Source organism: Ylistrum balloti, unplaced genomic scaffold (genome assembly GCF_031769215.1).
Source record: "Ylistrum balloti isolate Yb309-2 unplaced genomic scaffold, AGI_CSIRO_Ybal_v1 Utg370248, whole genome shotgun sequence".
NCBI lineage: Eukaryota > Metazoa > Mollusca > Bivalvia > Pectinida > Pectinidae > Ylistrum > Ylistrum balloti.
In genome coordinates this window covers 757,570-768,861 of record NW_026782199.1, presented here as the reverse complement: position 1 = coordinate 768,861, position 11,292 = coordinate 757,570, and positions in this window count along the sequence as shown.

The following is an 11,292-nucleotide window of genomic DNA, read 5'->3' as shown; positions in this document are numbered from 1 at the left end:
AGACATACCCGTTTGTTGCAGGGCTTCTTCCCACTCGTCACAAACACAAACTACAAACAGGCACTTTCCTCATAAATCTTGGTTACAAGGTGCTGTATCGCTCGTGCATGCTTTTAAGGCATAATAAGTCTATGTCACTGTTGGCTTGAGAATAATATGTATGTTTATTATTGATAAACAGCTATCGCTTGGAAGGTTTCCTTAGAAGGCACAAATTATCACCTTTCTATAATAACATATTGGATTAATTTTTGGGGCTTTGTCTCAACTCCAGAAGTATGAGTGGAATATTCTAACATGAACATTGAGGGGTGTTTTGCATCCTAGGTTTCCACAATAATTTGTAGTTTTCTTGACATTTTTTTATATTATGGTTTAATACATACATTTATTGTCAAACGTATGATAAAACGTACACTGCAATTCATCACTATGCCTTGATGTAAAACACATAATCAAAGGGTAACACACCTTGATGTAAAACACATAATTAAATGGTAACGCACACCTTGATGTAAAACACATAAAGGGTAACGCATACATTGATGTAAAACACATAATTAAAGGGAAACGCATACCTTGATGTAAACACATAATTAAAGGGCAACACATACCTTGATGTAATGCACATAATGAAAGGGTAACGCACACCTTGATGTAAAACACATAAAGGGTAACGCATACATTGATGTAAAACACATAATTAAAGGGTAACGCATACATTGATGTAAAACACATAATTAAAGGGCAACGCATACCTTGATGTAAAACACATAAAGGGTAATGCATACATTGATATAAAACACATAATTAAAGGGCAACGCATACCTTGATGTAAACACATAATTAAAGGGCAACACATACCTTGATGTAATGCACATAATGAAAGGGTAACGCACACCTTGATGTAAAACACATAATTAAAGGGCAACGCACACCTTGATGTAAAACACATAAAGGGTAACGCATAAATTGATGTAAAACACATAATTAAAGGGCAACGCATACCTTGATGTAAAACACATAATTAAAGGGCAACGCACACCTTGATGTAATACACATAATTAAATGGCAACGCACACCTTGATGTAAAACACATATTAAAGGGGTGAGACACATCTTGATGTAAAACACATATTGAAGGGCGAGACACACCTTGATGTAAAACACATATTAAAGGGGTGAGACACACCTTGTTGTAAAACAATACTTAATGGGTGAGGCATACCTTGATGTAAAACACATATTAAAGGGGTGAGACACACCCTGATGAAAATTGATTAAGAGGTATTACACACCGTAATGTAACACCGTAATAAGAGGGTTAAGACACTCTGATGTAGCGGAATACTTTCCTTTTTTCGAATAATTAAGGAGTAAAACGAGCACGTTACTGTTGAGAAATTGATTAAAGGGAAACTCTCACCTTAATGTATAATAAATAATTAAGAGCTAACTCACACCTTAATGTAGAACGTAAAATCATGATGTAACGCATGCTTTATTACAAGGGGTAACGCACATCTTGATGTAGTCGGGTGCTTCTCTTTATTTGAAGAAGGAACATATCAATTAAGGGGTAAAACGCATATCATAATGTAAAATTAATTAATGGGGTAACGCACTCCTTAATTTAGAACTCAAAATTTATGAGCACTTTATAGTAAAAAAACAACATATGATTTAGGGGTAACGCTCACCAACATGTAAAATGCAAACGGATGCCCCTTAAAAATTTACATAGTGTTGTAAAAACACGCCTTTGAATGTAATGTATACAAGGAGTGCGCCCATCATTGTGAAAATATCCATATGGTGAAATATCAAGGAAGCAAACTTGTTGCACCCGGCTATACTCCCCAGTGTACCTAGATCCATGTTGATACTGGCAAGGGTCCTTAAAGTATGAGGCTAGGAATTATTACTTCATCACATCTTGTGGTAAGTTGATAATACAATTGTCTTCCGTCTTAATATAATCAGTTAGATGTTAGGTAACGAAACATAATCAATCACACACTACAGCCAGCTACATCTGTCACGTCAGGCCGTTTTTATATTGAAGTCGTACGAAAAACTATTAAAAAAACATAACATAAACAGGCTTATTTTTTCAAATAAAACGCCAACTCGATATACATTATCACACTATAAGAGATAAAACTATATGTTTTCACAATCGATTTCTGATAAACATTTGATTACATTGATAATGAAAACAGTGACTGCTCTACTAACTGAAACCGAAATATGAAACAATCGACTTACCAGTATCACGAGGTAATCATAGGTCACTAACAGCTGATCTAGGGGAATCACATTTCACTAACAGGTGATATAGGGGAATCATATTTCAATAACAGCTGATATAGGGGAATCACATTTCACTAACAGCTGATATAGGGGAATCACATTTCACTAACAGCTGATCTAGGGGAATCACATTTCACTAACAGCTGATCTAGGGGAATCACATTTCACTAACAGCTGATCTAGGGGAATCACATTTCACTAACAGCTGATATAGGGGAATCACATTTCACTAACAGCTGATCTAGGGGAATCATCCGTCACTAACAGCTGATCTTGGGGAATCATCCGTCACTAACAGCTGACCTAGTGGATCATACCTCACTAACAACTGAATACGGGAATCATACGTCATTATCATTAAATCATGAGACTCGTACGTAACTGGAACCATACATTAACTGCTGCTAATCTTTCGGAATCATACGTTACCATTGGAAGGATATATTACTGGTAAATAGTCTATGAATTTCATACGTTACTAGTAGCTTTTCTGGGAATCATACGTAAATGATAGCTGTTCTATGGGAATCATATGTTAATGATAGCTGTTCTATGAGAATCATACGTTAATGATAGCTGTTCTATGAGAATCATACGTTACTGATAACTGTTCTATGAGAATCATACGTTAATGATAGCTGTTCTGTGGGAATCATATGTTAATGATAGCTGTTCTATGAGAATCATACGTTAATGATAGCTGTTCTATGAGAATCATATGTTAATGATAGCTGTTCTATGAGAATCATACGTTACTGATAGCTGTTCTATGAGAATCATACGTTAATGATAGCTGTTCTGTGGGAATCATACGTTACTGATAGCTGTTCTATGGGAATCATACGTTACTGGTAGCTATTCTTTGCGAACCATACGTTACAAAGCGTTAATCTATGGTAACTATAGGTTACCAACCCTAGATGTATGGTAACAATATACTTCTGATAGTTATTTCGGTTTGAATAATATGTTGAAAACACCATTTTTTCTGTTATCCATGAATATTCACATTTATCGTATTGAAGACTATTTGAACTTTATTTCGATGTTGGCATCTAACTTCCCCACCCCCACTCCAAGTTTTTTTTTCATGAAAACCAGGGTATCATGGTTTTAAAGCATTCACCATATACTCAATAATTGTAACCCTGATATTGAACTAGTGCCACGTGATACCTTGATACAGTGCGCCACAATCTTGGAACTAGTGCGACGGGAAACTGGACTTTATTATGCCACGGTATTGGTGCGACGTCATGTTGGTCTACAGAGTGCCCCGGTTTTTCTAACGTGCCCCGTATTGAACTATTGTTACGCAATGCTTGACTGCAGTGTGTCATGGCTTTCTACTAGAAAGAAAAGATGTAATATCACATTAAGCCAGTACCAATACGTCAGGGATCTCTTAAAGGGAACAAGATTGCTTTTAAAGAGTCTTCTATAAAATACTGTTGTCGTGCTCTGTGCTCACTTTCAAACAGCGTTGCGTGTCAAGATTCGTGCGAATTAAGATTGAACAAATAGTTTTAAGAACCCCTGACATCCATTATCACGATCCAGCCCCTGCATGAGGATTTTGTCTCCCGATCAGAACACGGTTTAGCTGGCATGATCTGTCCAAGTCCATGCCAGGGGAGGAATTCGGAGACTGGAATCGTAATACAATTTTCCAAATGAAATTCGCACATAACATGGCCACTTAACATTTTGTATGAAATCTTGTTTCCGCCCTGACGCCTCCTCGGCTCGACATGGCGCGCATGGTCTCGCAATTCCTGCCACTTATCCGATAGGCAAGTCTCCATGATAATGTTCGAAAGACCGAGATTTCCCTCTACGCACGTGCTGCGAGCTTGGTACCAGCATGTAATCTTTCCGAGGCCCAGTTGGCTCAGGGAACATTAAGAGGTTGGCAGACTTGTCAGCTCCAACGGTAGAAAGAGCTTATCCCCTTGGCTATCTGGCGCTGAGATCTAGATCCCACGGCTAAGGCTATCGATTGTCTGAAGAAACTGTCGTCGAAATTGGCACTGGACAAAAATGTCCGTGAGGCTACAAGCCATCGCCTACGTTTCTCACTTTCCAGTCAATGTTTATTGGACCGGAGGGCCAAAGTTGATACGAACGTTAAATTGATGAGAGAACAATACATGACGTCACTAACTTACGCGCGTTTGTGATGTCAAGTGCTTTCGATAGTGTCTGTGTCCAAAAAGTCACTAAACGGCTTGTCACACAAGACATAGTATACAAGTACTTGCATGGTTGTTAAAATTGAACCATGTTGTAATGTAAGACAATAAAGCAGACTTATCTCTGTGTGGCAGTAAATTATACCTCATGGAGATATAGTAGTTATGATTAAACAGCGATTATATTACATAACAATTGATATCGTCTGTAACCCCCCCACCCCCCCCCCCCCCCCCCCCCACCCCCACCCCCCTACTCCCCTCCGCCACATACACAAACAAACCCAAATGAATAAATAATAAAAAAAACTCGGTTTGAAAGCACTAGAAACATTTCTTTGTGTTCTGTAGTGCTGGAAAGGGACTGTTGGTATGGTTTACAATGATAATATGCCGGTAAAACACTACATGGAAACCTTTGGGGACTTTGGTCGAGCCTGACCAAACGATGATGGCAATTCACTAAAATGTAGCCTAAAACCTGTCTCTCTTGTCTGGAAAGAAATCGATTTCTACTGGAGATAATGTATGACAATGCAATAATATGGCGACAAAGTAGTCTGAAAGGCATACGAGTTGTTCCATCTGACGTGGTGGTCCAGGACATCTGTACGAACTCTTTATTAATATCGTCATATTATAGTAAAAATCATATTGCTGATTGACTCACGAACAATTGGGACAGTATGGCAGTTACTACTTACAGAACAAGTACTGAACGGTACATTAAAAAAATTGTAGTTAAATGTCATGTTCTTCGTGAAATTGTCGGTCATGGTTATCTGGCCGTGCACGTGCTTCGTTGGAGCTACTCACAGAATCTGAATTGCGTTGTCATCGTTTTACACGACACGAGGACACCGCCAGGTCGTGTGAGCATTATGATTGGTCGGTTATGTTATTACAAAGTCGCCATAAAGATTATATATATGGTAAAATAACATTTAATAATGTATTTTGACTAAGAAAATAAAAACTAATATGCGTTGCTGGTAAACAAACACATTGTATAGCCTATTTATCTCGCATTGATTGAAGATAAATAACCATTGTTTCACAGTAGTTATTCTGTCAGAAATGGCTGACTTTGTATTTGCTAGTAGTAGATAAACTCGTGTTATTGATTCACTGAATTAATTAGCAGGTGCTTGATAATGGATATATCTTCCTCATAATACAAGAATCTTATTATTATTGCTTATTAATATTTTACACACACAAACACACATACAGCAACAGCAACACAACAAAACTAGGGTATCAAGATATGCCTTATTGTAAACTGTAGCAGACTGGGTAGTATGACTTACTACTGTTGCTACCATTGTTACCAACCATCACTGTTTAAGATTCTATGTTCAAGATACGATACAGACATTATTATAAGAAATAACATTTGAAACGAGAGATTGAAAGTCTTCTTGATCAGATCGTATTGTAAGGTAATAGGGATGTATATTTCTATAGAGGATAAAAGACACGCGCTACCTCGTAACAATTTTAACTTCTTAATAAAAACAAAACTTTGTACCGAGTTAAAGTGAAGGACAGGACTTCTTAACAAAAACAAAACTTTGTACCGAGTTAAACTGAAGGACGTCTTTACAAAAACAAAACTTTGTACCGGGTTAAACTGAAGGACTTCTTCATAAAAACAAAACTTTGTACCTACTTTAAATGAAAGACTTCTTTATTAAAACAAAACTTTGTACCTAGTTAAACTAAAGAATGAATATGTATTTGCGATAAAAGGGTAATTTTACAATTGTGAATAGTATACAAAACATAAGCTTTAGTTTCATATTCTTAAATGAAGCTAAAGTGTTGCTGCGAAATCAGAGAGAGGAACCATTCCTGGGTGGCTTCGTTGTTCATCGAGATGTTACGAATTTTCGTGACTGAAAACATCGGCAACTTTACGACTTTATGCAAAATCTTGACCCTGCGGACATTTCTACATTTGTATTATCATAATTAAACGGAGAAAAGAAATAAAATAATACGATTGTTCATAATGTACACAACATTGTCATAGACACCCGATAGTTTAACTCGAATCTGTCTGATTGTAAAGTATTATACAAATACATACACATTTCAGCAGCAAAGTCTCTTTCTGAATACGTGTAATTTCAAAGTGTTTTATTGATAAATTTACAAACTTTACAAGCACGGTATATGAAATAACATTTCGTTATGATTTTAATGTCGACAAGATGTATCCGTCTCTCTTGGTATAGTAAAATTTACCTGGTATCAAACATGCTCCACCTAAAGCTAATTCTTACTTCGTCCTTGTTCCTCCAAGTCTGATGTCCACGAACTTTCTACAGACAGGAAATGACATCACCGACATCCTGGCATTACGACATAACCGTATTTGTCTGTATTACAAATTAAGAATAGATATCCTGCTGGAAAATCGGCACGGGCCCATGACGCCACCTAAACAAAGACTATGTCCCGAATTTTACAATGTACTTTCGTTAAGTCACTTCAGCAGTGTGACGGATATCTTCTGACTTAATTGAGAAACCTCGGTTTCAGATTTATTTGATATTATAAATAAACCAGAGCACAGAGACTAGAAGCAGTATGACATCTGTTTCACTGGTCTTGTACTGTTTATGATGTCAGACAAACAATACAGTAGAAACCAACATGAATCATACGGGCAGTGTAGCTAGAAAAGACCTGTGATTACTACCAGCCGATGGAAGTGCCGTAAACCATATTTCTTCAGTAGATGCACCTCTTTCCTAAACGCTTCGTGAGAGTCAGTATTGTTTCTTGACGACCTGCATGTAAATCACGCGCGTCTTTGGACGATACGCGTGCTGGTATCATTCTCATGTGAACTGGGATTTTCACTTCTGATGGATTAATTAAAGGGCGATAATTTGTAATGTACCTTTACGGGGGTTTCTTAATTTTTTAATCAATCGTGAGTATTATTTTGGCCGCCGAATGATCATAATGGTCAACTCGACCCGGTTTCAACTGTAACTCCCTTCATATACAGCTGCGATACACCTAATTTAAATTCAGCCAAGGACTCACCGTTTATTTGCTTTAAAACTTTTAAAATGAGACGCTGATTTATCAGATATTCAGTTATTGAATTAACGCTATGCACAATGATTTAAACCTAGGTATAATAATATTGCATGTACCTTGCTTAAATCGTGTTCGATTAAATATCTAGATTTGAACATAGTTATAAATACAACCCCCCCCCCCCCCCCCTAGTTTATATGAAGATAGACCCCAGAAATAAAGGAGAAGTCGTTGGGATTCAGATACTTCTATAAGGAGGCAGGTTTCATCTATTTCTACGAGGGCTAATTGATAAGTCGTGCCTTTTATTGAGTAGGTTAATCAGGGATGTCCCTTTTCAGTTCTCCTATTCCCTGTGTACCCTACGACTGGTGTAATTTAGTCAGTTTATGTCGAAGAGGTAGCACTCTAAAGTAAACAAGGCAATTAACTTTTGCAAAATGGACAAAATCGCTGAAAGAGCAGAGAGTTAACATTTAAATAAGAAAGTCTAGCACCTTAGGATATCCATACAGATATGGTAGCAACATTAGGGATTGATGTCTGTTGCAACCACAGAAATTGTCAATAAGGTTCATGATATTGGTATTGCTGACTGGCGAGTCACAGACAGATATATAACCACTACAGTTGGGATTTCACAGGAAAGAGTACACCCCATTCTTACGGCAGATCTTGAAATGGGAAAGCTGCCCGTTGGGTATCAAGACTTCTCACAGTTGATCAGAAGCACACCAGGCGGACTTTTTCGCGTGATAATCTGAACTTTTTAGAGGTAGATCTTGCTAACTTTCTGCAAAGGTTTGAGACTATGGATGAAACATGAGTCCATGTCTGCCATTAACGACTGTGGCTCTGAATTGATTGAGCATCCGCCTTATTCGCCTGATTTCCATCAGACTTTCGTCTATTTCCAAAATTGAAAAAGACCAATTCCGGTACCCACTTTCGGTCAGATGGTGACGTCATACATACAGTGGAGACTTTCTGAACGGTCAAGAAAAGCACTATTTTAAAAGTGACATCGAGACCCTTACACATCGGTGGCAAAAGTGTATAGATACTGAAGGGAATTATGTTGAAATATAATGCAATGTGTCCGCCAAAAGCCAAACCCTTAAATATGAGGCTCAGAACTTATCAATCAGTCCTCTTATCTAGGTACAACGCATTTATACCTGGATCTATTTCGCGTTATTTAAGCCTAGGCAAAACTGAACCACGGTTTTATTCAGTTATACTTAGGTTCAATTATTTGGCTCAAACAATTATATTCGAAGGGATTATCGAGACACCTAAATTTACACCAGCACTCTCGATTTAGATTTATAACTTTGTGTTTGTTTTATGTTATATATATGTGATGTAATTTATGTAATATTTGTGTCTTGATCAAGGGGTAGGTTGCTTTGAAAATTTGACAATTCGCTTGTCCGTTCTGTAGCTATTACTTCATTGATCATATATATATATATATATTAAAACGACATGTATTGCTTTCTATTGCAACATTCTACAACAAAAATAGGCGTGCCGTTCTGTAACAGGGATATGTGTGTGGTTCTATAACAGTGATATATGTGTGTGGTTCTATAACATGGACATGTGTGTGGTTCTATAACAGGGATATGTGTGTGGTTCTATAACAGGGATATGTGTGTCGTTCTATAACAGGGATATGTGTGTGGTTCTATAACAGGAATATGTGTGTGGTTCTATAATAGGAATATGTGTGATTCTATAACAGGGATATGTGTGTGGTTCTATAACAGGAATATGTATGTGGTCCTATAACAGGGATATGTGTGTCGTTCTGTAACAGTGACATATATGAAGCTATATAACAGGTTCTATAACAGGGATATGTGTGTGGTTCTATAACAGGGATATGTGTGTCGTTCTGTAACAGTGACATATATGAAGCTATATAACAGGTTCTATAACAGGGATATGTGTGTGGTTCTGTAACAGGGACATGTGTGTCGTTCTATAACAGGGATATGTGTGTCGTTCTATAACAGGGATATGTGTGTGGTTCTATAACAGATATATGTGTGTGGTTCTATAACAGGGATATGTGTGTGGTTCTATAACAGGGATATGTGTGTCGTTCTATAACGGTGATATGTGTTTGGTTCTGTAACAGGAATATGTGTGTGGTTCTATAACGGTGATATGTGTGTGGTTCTATAACATGGATATGTGTGTGGTTCTATAACAGGGATAGACGTGTCGTTCTATAACCGGGACATGTGTGTCGTTCTATAACAGGGATATGTGTGTGGTTCTCTATCAGAGATAGACGTGTCGTTCTATAACAGTGACATATATGAAGCTATATAACAGAGATAGGTGTGTTGTCCTAAACAATCTGCAGGTTTTCCGAGTACATGTATTGGTCTGGTCGTACACGGACTTCTAACAACCAAACATATGCCACTGATGAAAACATACAGAAATGATTTTAACACTATACACACCAATTAGATAACACAAATTGTGCAGTGATTTCACTGGGTCGTTTGACGAGACTATAAGATCCTTTATTTGGTGAAATCCATCCCTCAAGTCTCACAGGTGCGTGATTTAAACAGGTGAATGCAAATTTCCAAACAAGATTCCAGTGAAGCGAATCTGTTCAAAGACATGAGTGTTTCAAACAGAATTCCTTTGCGTCTTGTGTACCGCTGTTGTGTGTGTGGTACTTCCGGGGCTGGCACCTGGAATTATTCGTCATGCATATATTTCCAAAGGATTCTTTGTCGTACTGTACGAGATGTCTTTTCTTCTTATTCATATAAGAAATGGGAGACACGGCAACACGATCTCGCACTGCACAAACGGTGGTAGGATGCAACGGAACCTGAACACTAACACCAGTATTCCTAAATAAGTTTAAAAAAAAAACTATATTAAATGTTGATAAAGATAAAATCGATCTCTGTTTTCTAAATATATATATAGCATTACTTCTACTTGCATTCTCGACGTAAAACTGACAAGTCCTCGCGCGGTATACTGGATGTGATGAATACAATAAATAATATAGCTATGGAGTCATTGGACCAGAATCGTCCTAAGTTTATCTAATATGCAGCTAATATTGATAATTATTCGTTGTAATATGGTTTTCCTCAGAAATCGTTGGTAGTTTTTGAAAACCTTTGGCCCAAGTGACCTTGAAAGTGTGTCAATGTCGTTCGTAAATATAACAAACTGATAGTTTATTCTAAGCCTCTTGCCATTATTGTCATCAAGAGAGTGTTTAAAGGTAAACAGACAACTATATTGAACTGTACAGACATGATAAAATTAGATATATTAAAATTTCTCCATGTTTTTCATTTCTTGTTTTTTTATCTTCCTCCACTCTAAACGTGGTCTTGGTTCAATTGTCAGACGTGGGCGACTGAACACTGTAATTGTCAGGAACGTTACTGCGTTTGAAAGCCTGTTTCTATTTGAACCACTTACTTGTGATACAAACATATTTTTTTCTAATCATCCAAAGGAGGGACATTTGATATTTATATAGGTGACTACCAACAAGATAGATATCTCATTTCGAAGGGACATATCAGTCTTTGACGGCATTTTAGCTACAGAAATGAGTGAGAAAAAACACACACTGAACGATTTTATTTTTGTCCCCATTCAAGTGAAGACAAAAAGGAAATCGTGGATTGTTAGACTTTCAAGAACTTTCGAATATTGTGTGTATTCCTGTCCA